The sequence below is a fragment of the Daphnia magna genome, linkage group LG2 (genome assembly GCF_020631705.1).
Source record: "Daphnia magna isolate NIES linkage group LG2, ASM2063170v1.1, whole genome shotgun sequence".
Taxonomy (NCBI): Eukaryota; Metazoa; Arthropoda; class Branchiopoda; order Diplostraca; family Daphniidae; genus Daphnia; species Daphnia magna.
Genome location: NC_059183.1, coordinates 7,087,472 through 7,099,801, shown reverse-complemented (window position 1 = coordinate 7,099,801; position 12,330 = coordinate 7,087,472).

The following is a 12,330-nucleotide window of genomic DNA, read 5'->3' as shown; positions in this document are numbered from 1 at the left end:
CCTGTCATCGGCCAGCTCAAACGAAGTTTCAGCTTCCTGCAATCTGCTTTCATTAGCTGCGGTTTCATAATTCTTCAAGTCTTTATGAAGTTCTTTCTCCAAAACTTCTATGGTCACCGCCAACGTTGCTTGATTCAATCTCTTGGCAGCCATTTTTGTTGTGGAGTTCTACTGGTGATCTGAAAAAAGTTGTCTAAATAACAATTATAGTGGGATATCCCAAGGCAATATTGTGTCTGAGAAAGCAACACAAAAACGAGTTTAAGAAGAAACAAAGGAATGTATTTTTGCGAAATCGCACACCTTTAACGACTTCTTAATTAGGTAACAGATAGGTCAAACAAACTTACACTATAAACTAATAGCGGGCTGAAAATTTCCCTAACACGTGATTCCTTACAACACGTGTTGAATCTCACATTCAAAGTCTACACTTTAAATTACGCCAATTACTTGGACGATATCGTCAGTCTCAAAAAAGGTTCGAAGGACCATGAAAAGTATTTAAATCTAATTAACAACTCTAATACCTGCGATTCAATACCTTTGTAATTTAACTTAGGCAGGTTCTACCACTAGTTTATTTGAAACTGACTTCTGACACAAGAAATGGCGTCTGCCTTTACACAGGGAAAAAGTCTAACAACGGCTATTGCCGATATCGGCCACCAAGAGGGCTCTGTTTGGCATCGCCCCTGGCGGCCTACACAAAGTACAATTACAACATACATTATAAGTCAAAAACAATAGGCCGTCTGACGGGCCTTCCAAACTTGGATACTCTTTCTTCTTGTGGGTTTTGACAATCCGCAACAAATGTTATTTCTATTTGTCGGGTACTATCTAGTAGGCGGCTTGTGTTAGTGTTTGTTAATTCTAAAAATCCTTCACCTTTTAATATAATTTGTGAACTGGAAACATTTGTAGATCGGTCTCCCCAAACTATAGTGTTATGGTTTTGAACTATTTGTCCATCCTGCTGTTTTGCATTTAAAAATCCAAAAGGGCTTTCGATTAAACTGTTAGGGGATTCTTGTCTTAAAGTTATTTCTTCTGCTAGGCAATTTAATACGTGGTACTCTCTAGTCGCGTAACAAGCACCTTCTCCTGTTGGAGTTGCTGTAAAGCTAATTGTGGTAGGACTAGATTGCATGTTATTTCCTCCACATTTTTTATCGTTCACCATATCCCAGCATTCTAACGGGGTGATTAATTTGGTTTCTTGGGAAAATACTGTGTCGAATGATCCTATCCAAAATGATCCAGTGATCTTCTTGGTTTTAACCCATTGTTTACAAGTCCAACCCTTCCATGTTTTTATAGGTTTTTGTTTTGTCATTAATGTATAATGTGTGGGGAATCTACGCTGATGATTAATTTCTAAGTTATCTTTGTCGCAATAATACGGTGAGTTTATATCAAGTATTCCCCTTGTTTTTGCGTTTTTACAGTCGCAAACAGAAGAATAAATGGTGTTTGCAGTTTGAAATGTAGTTAAAATGCAAAGGAATAGAGGTATTTTTTCCATCTGTTATAAAATAGAAATAACGTCATTTAGAATGTTTTCGTACTATTTCTTTGTCGTAAATTATAATGCGTGTTTGTCTGATGACTTGTGGGGTTTAGTTTTCGGGGTTTAGCATAGGACATTCGTGGGTCGAGGAATGAGGTGATTGGACTTGCATTGTGGGTAGGGTTAATTACCAAATGATGCCTATTATTTCTTAAGGTAGATTTAGGCTCAGAAATTTGTTCCGTCTTCCTGAGTACATTTTTGAAATGTTTTGTATCTTTTACTGTGTTTTTTCCTTCGTTTTCTATAGGTGCTATAGGTTTCCTCGGGTTATAGTGTTTTAGACGATTTGCATGTACAACGGATTTTTGGTTTTCAATAGCAATATTTTGAATTTCGTAAGTTATATCAGAAAAATTTTTTATTATTCGAAATGGCCCATTCCATCTATTTATAAATTTTCCTGGGGATATTGGGGCTTTTAGTAATACTAAATCTCCGATATTATATTTAATGCTTCTTGTTCCTGCATCATAATATCTTTTCTGTTTGGACTGAGCTTCTGCGAGATGTTCTTTTGCTAGTTCTTGTGCTTTTCTCCATTGATAGTTATACATTTCACCTTCATTTTCATGTGTTTCAAAATGCCTATTAATTTTTATGTCATTCGGTAGTACTGGTTCTCTTCCGTAGAAAAGGTAAAACGGGTTATCTTTAAGCGTTGCCTGCTTGGACGTGTTGTATGCGAAGGTGACAAATGGTAAAAATTTGTCCCACTCTTCTTTCATCTACCACGTAACATGCAAGCATGTCGCATAGAGTCCTGTTAAACCTTTCTACTAATCCATCAGTTTGTGGATGATAAGCTGTTGTTCTAATTTGTCTAATTTTAAATAATTTACATATTTCACTAACCATTTTTGAGAGAAAATTTGTTCCTTGGTCGGTTAGCACAGTTTCGGGTGCTCCATATTTTGTTATCACTTTATTTACTAAGATTCTTGCGATTGTTTGGGCGGTCTGATTTTTCATTGGAAATGTAAGGACGAATCGACTGGCATAATCTGACAAAACTAAAATATATTTGTATCCCTTTACACTTTCTTGAATCGGTCCAACGACATCCATGGCAATCCTTTCCCAAACCCTGTCGACGGGTGGCAAAGGCTGCAATGGGGATTTACTTGTACCAACTGCTTTTCGTCGTGCACACAGCAAACAACTATTAACGTGTGCTGCGACATCCGATCGCATATTTGGCCAAACAAATTGTCTTTGGATTCTGGCTAAAGATTTTGTTATTCCTAAATGTCCTGCTAACATGTGATCATGATTATCTTCCATTATCCCTGAGGGTATATATGTATATATACTGAAGGACTATAACAATTTTAGGGTGTGGGGTATAGGGGGTAGGGTAGTAGTAGTAGATCTCAGAAGGTTTAATGTCCATTATGTATTTCCATATACGTTTCTTCCCTGAATGACCAATCGTCCCCAAATTTTGTACAAAATTCTGTCAAAATTTGATACGTGGTATAGTAGCCTTTTCATTTGATTCTATTACAGTTTTAAAAAATTAATTTGCGTAATTGTTACCTAGCTGGTTGCCGAATCCTAGGCAGTGAATTTGATTTTGTTTGCGTAACCTTACAACTGTCAATGCATTGCAGTCAGTGCAGAAGGCTGTATAACAGTCACTAAACAGTAAGTGTTTTCTTTAACAAAATGTTTCAAGCAGTAGATTTTTATATATTTTTTTATATTGCAGTAGTAAACATGCTGCCAGAACGGAGACTATGAAGAAGAAAGTTACACAGCGGCGACAAGATAACTAATTTTAGATGCTATATCCACATGTATGTGTTTTATAGCTCAGCGGTAAGGTGTTGGGCTCATAACACCAAGATCAATGGATCAATACTCTTTAAAACGCAAAATTTATTTAGTTTTTTCCTTTTTATGCGTATATTTTGTTAAATTTTTAAGTCGCTTAGTATGTCTTAAACTTAAACTATCCTAAGTAATATTTATATGGTTACATTCCCTGAAATTGCTTTTACAAGACAATTCAATTTGTTGTCTTTTTTGAGGAAAAATCTTCATCTAATTCACGATTGCATTCTCATTTTTTTTTACATAAGTCCCCGTGTTGCTAATTCCGGACAGTATACTGCTGCAGATGATGTAAAATTAAACTGCTATTCATACTAGTCGCATTATGTCAATAACAGCGTAGTGGTAAGGTGTTGCGCTGGCATCATTAAGTTTAATTGTTCAATACTCATGCGGAAATAAAACATTTTTTCTTCAAATGTCATTTTTTTCTAATTTTTGGAAAATTTTTTTAAGTCGCTTAATAGGTCTTAAACTTACATTATCCTAGCCAATATTGATATGGTTAGATTCCCAGAAGTGTATTAAAAAAAACTATTGCATTCGGTAGTACATTTTTTGTATAAAATTCTTCAAATTCGTTATTTCATTTTAATTTTTTTACATAAGCTCCCGTGTTGCTAATTCCGGACAGTAGACTGCAGCAGATGAACACTATAAATTGATTGAAATTTAGAAATCTTGGATCCAAAATCTGTTTATCTTTGGCCCACGTTACATGTCTATAGACAATTTTTTTTCCAAAAAAATTGCCCGAAGGACATTACCGAAGGAATCTTGTTTCTCTAATTTTAACCTGTGGTACCACTAATCTGTCATATTTATCAACTAATTCTCTTTTATCGTTTAACTTGTAATTATTTATCTCTCTTTTCATTATGCCTTCTTGGCTTTTCATTTTCATTAGGTTTTTTAAAATGTTTTTGCAATATTTATCTTCATGCTGCAATCGAACCCATTCGTTGTCTACAGTTTTGATTTCACCTTTTGTCCTTGCTCTAGTTGCTACAGTGGCTATAGACACTATTGGGATTCGACTAAGTGAATCTGCATTTTGGTGAGATTTACCTGGTCGATACCCAATTATGATGTCATACTCTTGTATTTTAAGTGCCCATCTAGCAAGTCTACCTGCTGGTTCCGTCTTACTCATTAACCATTCTAAAGGCCTGTGATCTGTAAAAACGGTGAATCTGCGTCCGTATAGGTATGTTCGAAATACTTCGATTGCATGAACTATCGCGTACGCTTCCTTTTCTGTTGTCGACCACTTGGCTTCGCGGTCATTTAGATGCTTGGAAGTGTAGGCAATGACGACTTCAACGCCGCCTGATTCACTGAGATCAGATTCGTTAGTCTCAGCTGAATCCGCTGATTGAGGTGGAGATTGTATTTGTGCCAAAACTGCTCCTATTCCATATCCTGATGCATCCGTATAGATGATAAATTCGCGCTTGAAATCGGGATAGCTTAGGATAGGTCTAGTGATGAGACAATTTTTTATACAATTAAAGGCGTCCCTTTCTGCCTCCCCCCATTTCCATTCCGCTGTTTTTCTCGTGAGAGCTGTCAATGGGTGAGCTTTATCAGCAAAAGCTCGGATAAATTTCCTATAGTAGCTAGCCAGGCCCAAAAATGAACTCAATTCTTTTGTGTTATTGGGAGTAGGGTATTTCATGATTGCTTCTAATTTCTTTAAATTGGGTGTGATGCCTTTTCTCGACACTATGTATCCTAAATAATCTAATTCCTCTTTGAAGAACTCATATTTCGTTCTTTTCAGTTTTAACCCTGCTGTTTTTAAAATGCAGAATACTTGTTCTAAGTGTGTTATATGCTCATTTATTGAGCTACTAAAAACGATAATGTCATCTAAGTATACTAATGCAAATTTGTACAGTACAGTTTTAAGAATGGTATTCATTGCACGTTGAAATGTACTTGGCGCATTTGTTAAACCAAATGGCATACGGTTGAACTCGTACTGTCCAAATTCACAAATAAAAGCTGTTTTATATTTATCTTTTTCTTCAATTTCTATTTGCCAGTAACCGCTCAAAAGGTCCAATGTTGAAAAATACATAGACCCGCACAATGCATCTACAGTGTCATCTATTCGTGGTAAAGGGTACCTGTCCTTTATTGTAATTTTATTAAGTGGTCTATAATCTATGCAAAGTCGAAGCTCTCGATCCTTTTTTGGTACCATTACATAGCACAGTATAGATTAGCACAGTACCATTACATAGCACCATTACATTTAGCGTCTAGTTTTTCTATCAGTAATTTTTTTTCTTTCTCAAGCTGGTTAATTGTCTCCCGGCTCTCCTTTTCAATGTCTGCGATAACGTCTTCTTGTTTCTTCAGTAAACTTTTAAGGTAAGTTTGTGCGGTAGTACTTTCTTGATTATTCTCTAATTCTTTAATATGGGTGTGGGCTTTCTCAAGCGATTTTGTGAGGGTGTTATTGTTTTCTTGTAATTGTTCAAGGGAGCTACTTAATGTGTATTTGGAACTTTTAGCTTTCTTTTTGATATTGTCAAACTGTTTATTCAAATTAGAATTTTCCAATTTCAATTCTGATAATAATTTTTTTTCACTAATTTGTTGGATTAGTACTTCTTTTTGTAGTACAGTAATTGTACCAGATAGAAATTCTTTTTCTTTACCATGAATAAATTTTACTTGTTGTAAAAGATCATCTACTTTACTTTGTTCTCCACCATGCCGTGCTATTTCAGTTTTAAGGGTATTAGCGGTCTGAGTTACTATGTTAGGTGTGATATTGTCTGGGGTCTCCAAAGTTTTCTTTAATATAGAGTGCGTATAAATTTGAAGTGTGTTGTTAGTTTTTCTGTGGATCTCTTGCTGTTTTTCCTCTATTTTCTTTAAGTTAAGTGTTGTTGAGATGGTTTGGTGGGGTTTAGTTTTTTCGTTAAAATGTTCGTACTCAAGCTCTACGAGCTCTTTCCTATGTGCGATAAATTGTTCTCTAATTTGTTGTGTTTCGGACTCAGGGTCTTGGGTGTCAAGGGTATCTAGGGTAGGATATAGGGAGGGTAGGTGCTGGTGAGTTAAATCGGGGTAAAGTGGATAAGTGTTGAGAGCAGTCTCTGGTGAGTTTTTAAAAATGCTATTCATTCGCTTACCTCTGATGTTGTAGGTTCTGACGCACCTTGCAGCCTCACTAGCACATGCACTTTTCCAAACTTAATACAATATCTAACAGATCTTTTTTTTTTTTTTTTTACTCACTTTTCAGTCTTAAGCCTTTTCAGTCTCGTTGGGACCTCCAAATGTAAGATCTGCTTTTAATTTTGTATTTTGTCCTCGGTGCACAGTACAACGTTTTACTGAGAGTACAAAACAGCTCTGCAAATACAAGAGACTGCAACGAGTTTATATACTCCTAGAAGGCAGCTTTCACCGGATGAAACATCCGCCGGTAGGGGCATCCGCCGGGAGTAACATCCACCGGTAGTAACATCCGCCTGTAGTGACATCCGCCGGTGGTGCATCCTCCGGATGCAACATCCACTGGTGCTCACGTCGACCGTGACGCACGCCAGTCGTGACATACATCAACCGTGACGTACTTTGACCGTAACAAGGTGAAGTGGGAGGGGCTTAGCTGAGTGACATATACTATGTGCCACTCAAACTCCCGTGCAAGGATAACGGGAATGTAGTATAGTAAAAGCTGCTCGTTACACTTGTATTCGCTGTTTGGGAACACTACATATTTACTACATTCACTACGATTACTACATTTTCCCTGTGTCGTTGTACACACAATAATAGTCCTTGAATGGAATGCGCGTTTTTCCCGGGCGAAAAAAATAGGGAAGGGGTTGAAACATCACACTTATCATTTAATTACGTTTAATCCTACACTTGAAATGCATTAAATCTTACACTAAAAGAGAAAGCCTATTCACTTACCTTTAAAATAAAATTGTTCACAAATCCACAGTATGCGTTTACGATTTATTATGAATTAATTACTAAGATCCCTTTTATAACCCATTTACAATGTACAGAGCCATCACAAAACTTTCGGTTAAGATGGAGTCCACCCGCAAGGCGCGTTCGTAAAACTAAAACGTAAAACGCGTACCCCCCTGTACGCGTTTTCCACTTTCTCTATTTTCGCTGCCGGGGAAGATATTGATTTTCAAAGAGGGGAGGGTATCAAAACTTTGTCCTTAAATTAGTTACCTTAAACTAAATATTTTTAAAAAACAAACTAAGCCAAAAGATAGCCCGTAAAAATATGATTAATAATATGTATTTTAAAAAATTAGATTATCAAACAATGGGTCTACAAATTAAGAAAAACAAAAAACGCACGGGAAAAGTTGGCTACGACAAAACGAAAAAAAAAACAATTTTCATTTCGCCGTATTTTAAAAACGAATCGCCCAAAATGGACGAAATTTGGAAAAAAAGTTATTTAGGACAGTATAAACCTACTGTCCAAATTCTAAAATATGTGCGCGGCAACGATTCGTCTGGATTGACCCAACTGCAAAATAAAGGAGTCAAATAAAGGAGAAATTGTACTTAAAAGAATCGTCGGTAGGGGGGCTACCGACGATTCTTTTAAGTACAATTATGAGGCGGTTTCCCTAAATTGCGATATAAGGTACTAACTAAGCAGTTAATAGTGTAGCGCCAATGGACTTTGTCACTCTGGCAAGATGTCGAAGGATTCAAAAGCCCGTCTATGATCGACCAGAGGGGCAGTGTAGTCCAGCTTAGTAAGTCGGACTGGTTGTGAGTGCTGTTTGCTGTGTATACTGTGTATTTGAGCTGTTCATGCTGAATACACACCTTAACCCAGTGAAACTGTTACTTGGTGGAGATGATCCTGCGATTTTACTGAAAGGTTGCACGTTTTAACTCCGGGAGGCGTCTTGCTGTGAGTGGTCTCTGGAAGTCGATTTTGGCAAATTTTTTTTTGTGCTGGGCACGAGGCCAAAGCGACGGTCTGAGAGGGCGTGTAATTGACAGTGGGATCGCAATTGATCCTCGTTTGCATGTCACTGCAGTTGTAAAACAAAAAAAGATTCTACGGCCTTTAAATACTTTAAGTGATTTAAATCAAAGAAACATTTCCCGATTGTATGAGAAAGCTGATTGTTTACGGAAAAGGGAGAATAGGCCTACTAATGAATTCCATGCCTTCTTTCTTTGAAACAAAATTAAAAAAGAAATTAAGGGCTTGGAATGGAAATAAAATAGAAATTTAAAAAATTATTTTATGTTTAAAAAGATTTTTTTGTATTTTCGAGAATTTTCAAACATTATTTAAGATGCACGTCTGCAAAATAAGTCGAGTAACAACGAAGTCAACAGAAAAAGGAGCTTAAAGGACCTAACCCCTATCCCTAGGAGTCCAATCCTTATATAGTCGGCTTTTCGTTACAGTGCGTCACTCCTCATTTTTTCAGCATGACAGACAGGTATGGTATATGGCATTTGAGACAGCCAAGGGACAAAAATAATAATGTTTCAACTTTCCAGCAGAACGATAAAGAAAGAAAAGTAGGGACTTAAAAGGATAGTGTAGATGGTCCAGAATTCTTCGCTGAAGATGTAAATGAAACCAGAAATTTGTTAAAACTCAACTTGTCAAAGCACTCAAGATGATTGTGGTAATGGTGACACGGGACTTTTAGCAGTACACGAGTCACCATCCGTAAAACTGGGTATTCAAAGTACATTAACTGCAATTTTGAAAACCTTTGTCTGGAATCGTCGTTTCGTTGGCTCTTGGTGAAAAATGCAGAAAATAGATGGGATGCATACAATACAATACTTTGCAGCATTGTACTGTTTCATCTCGTCACTTGCATGCACTTGCTGACGTGCACCAGAAATTCGTTAAAACTGAACATACAAAACACTCGAGATTATGATGGTAATGGTGATTCGGTCCTTTTCAGTACACGAGTCACCATCCGTAAAACTGGGTATTCAAAGTACAATAACTTCAATTTTGAAAACCTTTGTCTGGTATCGTCGTTTCGTTGCCTCTTGGTGAAAAATGCAGAAAGTAGATGGGATGCATACAATACAATACTTTGTAGCATTGTACTGTTTCATCTCGTCACTTGCATGCACTTGCTGACATGCACCAGAAATTCGTTAAAACTGAACATACAAAACACCCGAGATTATGATGGTAATGGTGATTCGGTCCTTTTCAGTACACGAGTCACCATCCGTAAAACTGGGTATTCAAAGTATATTAACTACAATTTTGAAAACCTTTGTCTGGTATCGTCGTTTCGTTGCCTCTTGGTGAAAAATGCAGAAAGTAGATGGGATGCATACAATACAATACTTTGTAGCATTGTACTGTTTCATCTCGTCACTTGCATGCACTTGCTGACATGCACCAGAAATTCGTTAAAACTGAACTTGCAAAACACTCGAGATTATGATGGTAATGGTGATTCGGTCATTTTCAGTACACTAGTCACCATCCGTAAAACTGGGTATTCAAAGTACATTAACTTCAATTTTGAAAACCTTTGTACGGTATCGTCGTTTCGTTGCCTCTTGGTGAAAAATGCAGAAAGTAGATGGGATGCATACAATATAATACTTTGTTGCATTGTACTGTTTCATCTCGTCACTTGCATGCACTTGCTGACATGCACCAGAAATTCGTTAAAACTGAACTGGCAAAACACTCAAGATTATGATGGTAATGGTGATTCGGTCATTTTCAGTACACGAGTCACCATCCGTAAAACTGGGTATTCAAAGTATATTAACTACAATTTTGAAAACCTTTGTCTGGTATCGTCGTTTCGTTGGCTCTTGGTGAAAAATGCAGAAAGTAGATGGGATGCATACAATACAATACTTTGCAGCATTTTACTGTTTCATCTCGTCACTTGCATGCACTTGCTTCTTCCTAAAGACAAAGTGGTCCATTTATACGTCTGTTATCTTGATGCTTGTTTGGTGGACCTTTCAACCAATTGATTGTTCATAAAATGACGAGAAAGAATGCCAAACCTAATGGCAATGAGAAAACAAGTCGAGTAACAACAAATGAAACGAAAAAAGTACAATAAAGGACCCAACTCTCCAAAACAGGAACGGATATTTGAACTTCTTCGTTACATTCCCAACAATATCGATCTAAGCCCATATACCCCTACATGGCCCCACATTCCGATTCAAAATCTTAACCTAAGACTTAACCTAACTTAATCTAACTTAACCTAACTTAAATCTAACTTAACCTAACTTAAATCTAACTTACCTAACTTGAATCGGATCGCGGAGTGTGTCGGTGTCTGTGGGTCTATGGTCGACATTGTCAGGAAACGACTGTCGAAAGAAATTCAAAAATTCGTCCTTCTCCTTCAGAAGTAAGATACTTTATACACGCCTTGTTTCGTTACTGTGTCGCTCGTTCTCGTTTTCTCAACATGTTTCGGTTTGGCCTTCCTACTCCTTCATCTTTGAACAATGTTCACATTCGTTGAAAGGTGGTGTAGTTTACTTGAGGTGGTTCAACCATATGTCTATCCTTCTTATTCTCATTCTTTTTCCTACAATTGTCTTTGTTCCTTCCTTGTTTTCGGAAAAAACCATGATTTTATTTTTCTCCCAAAGTTCATAATCTTTTTCTTCTTTATTTGCTTTATATTCTTATTTTCAGAGTCCTCGACAACTTTCTGTTGTTCTTGGTTTTCTCTTGCTCCTTGGAAGCCATTTGCTATCTGGTCTACATGGTCTTCTGTAACTTCAAGCGGACCCTTTGCCTTTCGTCGGGGAAAATGAACGGCCGTCCACTTTTTCAATTTAGACCTCAATTTCCCAAATTCATTTTTCTTATTAGTTGTTACCGACGTGTCCTTTTGCGCTGCAGTCAGTTCGTCTTCTTCATGCACCGATTTTAGGTCGTTTAAGTTATTTTGTAATCCACCTCGTTCGGAGAAAGGTATGATGATTCCTTCATTTTCAAAAATGCCTCCAACGTCGGGTTTAGTAGCTGAAGGTGACTCATAAGGAAGGTTCGAGGAGCATTGAGCAGTGTCCGTTGCTGGGGAATCCTGAAACGTAAATGTGTCTTGGTTGAGGTCTGCTTCATTGATGTCTGTCAGAAAATCTTCAGAAATTTCAAGGTAATGGATGTGATAAACTTTCCGGTATCGTTCGTAGTTCTTCAGTGTATAATATGATTCTGCACCTACATAGAGGATATGGTGATCAACTGCCTTTTGGACTTTTTTTGCTTCTGACTGTTCTCTTCTGTCTCCTTTCTGCTTCGTAGCTACAGTAAATTCATCCAACAAATTTTCATGCATACGAACAGTATGATCTTCCGAATCGTTCACATCCTGTGACGGAAAATGAGCTGAAAAATAAGCAATCCACTTTTCCCAATTTGATCTTAACATCCGAAACTTGTTTTTCTTTTTCGATTAACCAGCGGGTTTAATAATTTCGGGTACTCCTCTTTCAGTCCTCATTTTTCTTGAATGAGTAGCAATCCACTTTTTCCATATTGTCAAAGCTTTGACCAACTTATTTTTCTTTTTTTTTCAGTTAGAGCGGGCTTAGTAACTGAAGGTAATTCACATGGAATGACTGGATCTTCCGTTATTTTAGAAACAGCTAATGTTGATGGATCATGCGAAAACATAGGATTTAAGAGAAATAGTTGAATTAGGTAGTCAACATAGTCCTTAGACTTTCTGCGGAAGTCTTTACGGAATCTTAGAAGAAAGTCTCTGATTTGTTTTTTGTCGGTATGGATGTGGAAAACTATCGCTATTTCTGGTGGCAAATCTAGAGGCAACTTACTGATACCAGGTATGTGTGCGAAATGAACGTGGACTACTTTCGGCAATAACCATTCATCTGGATAATTTGACCAAAAAAAATCTGACTCA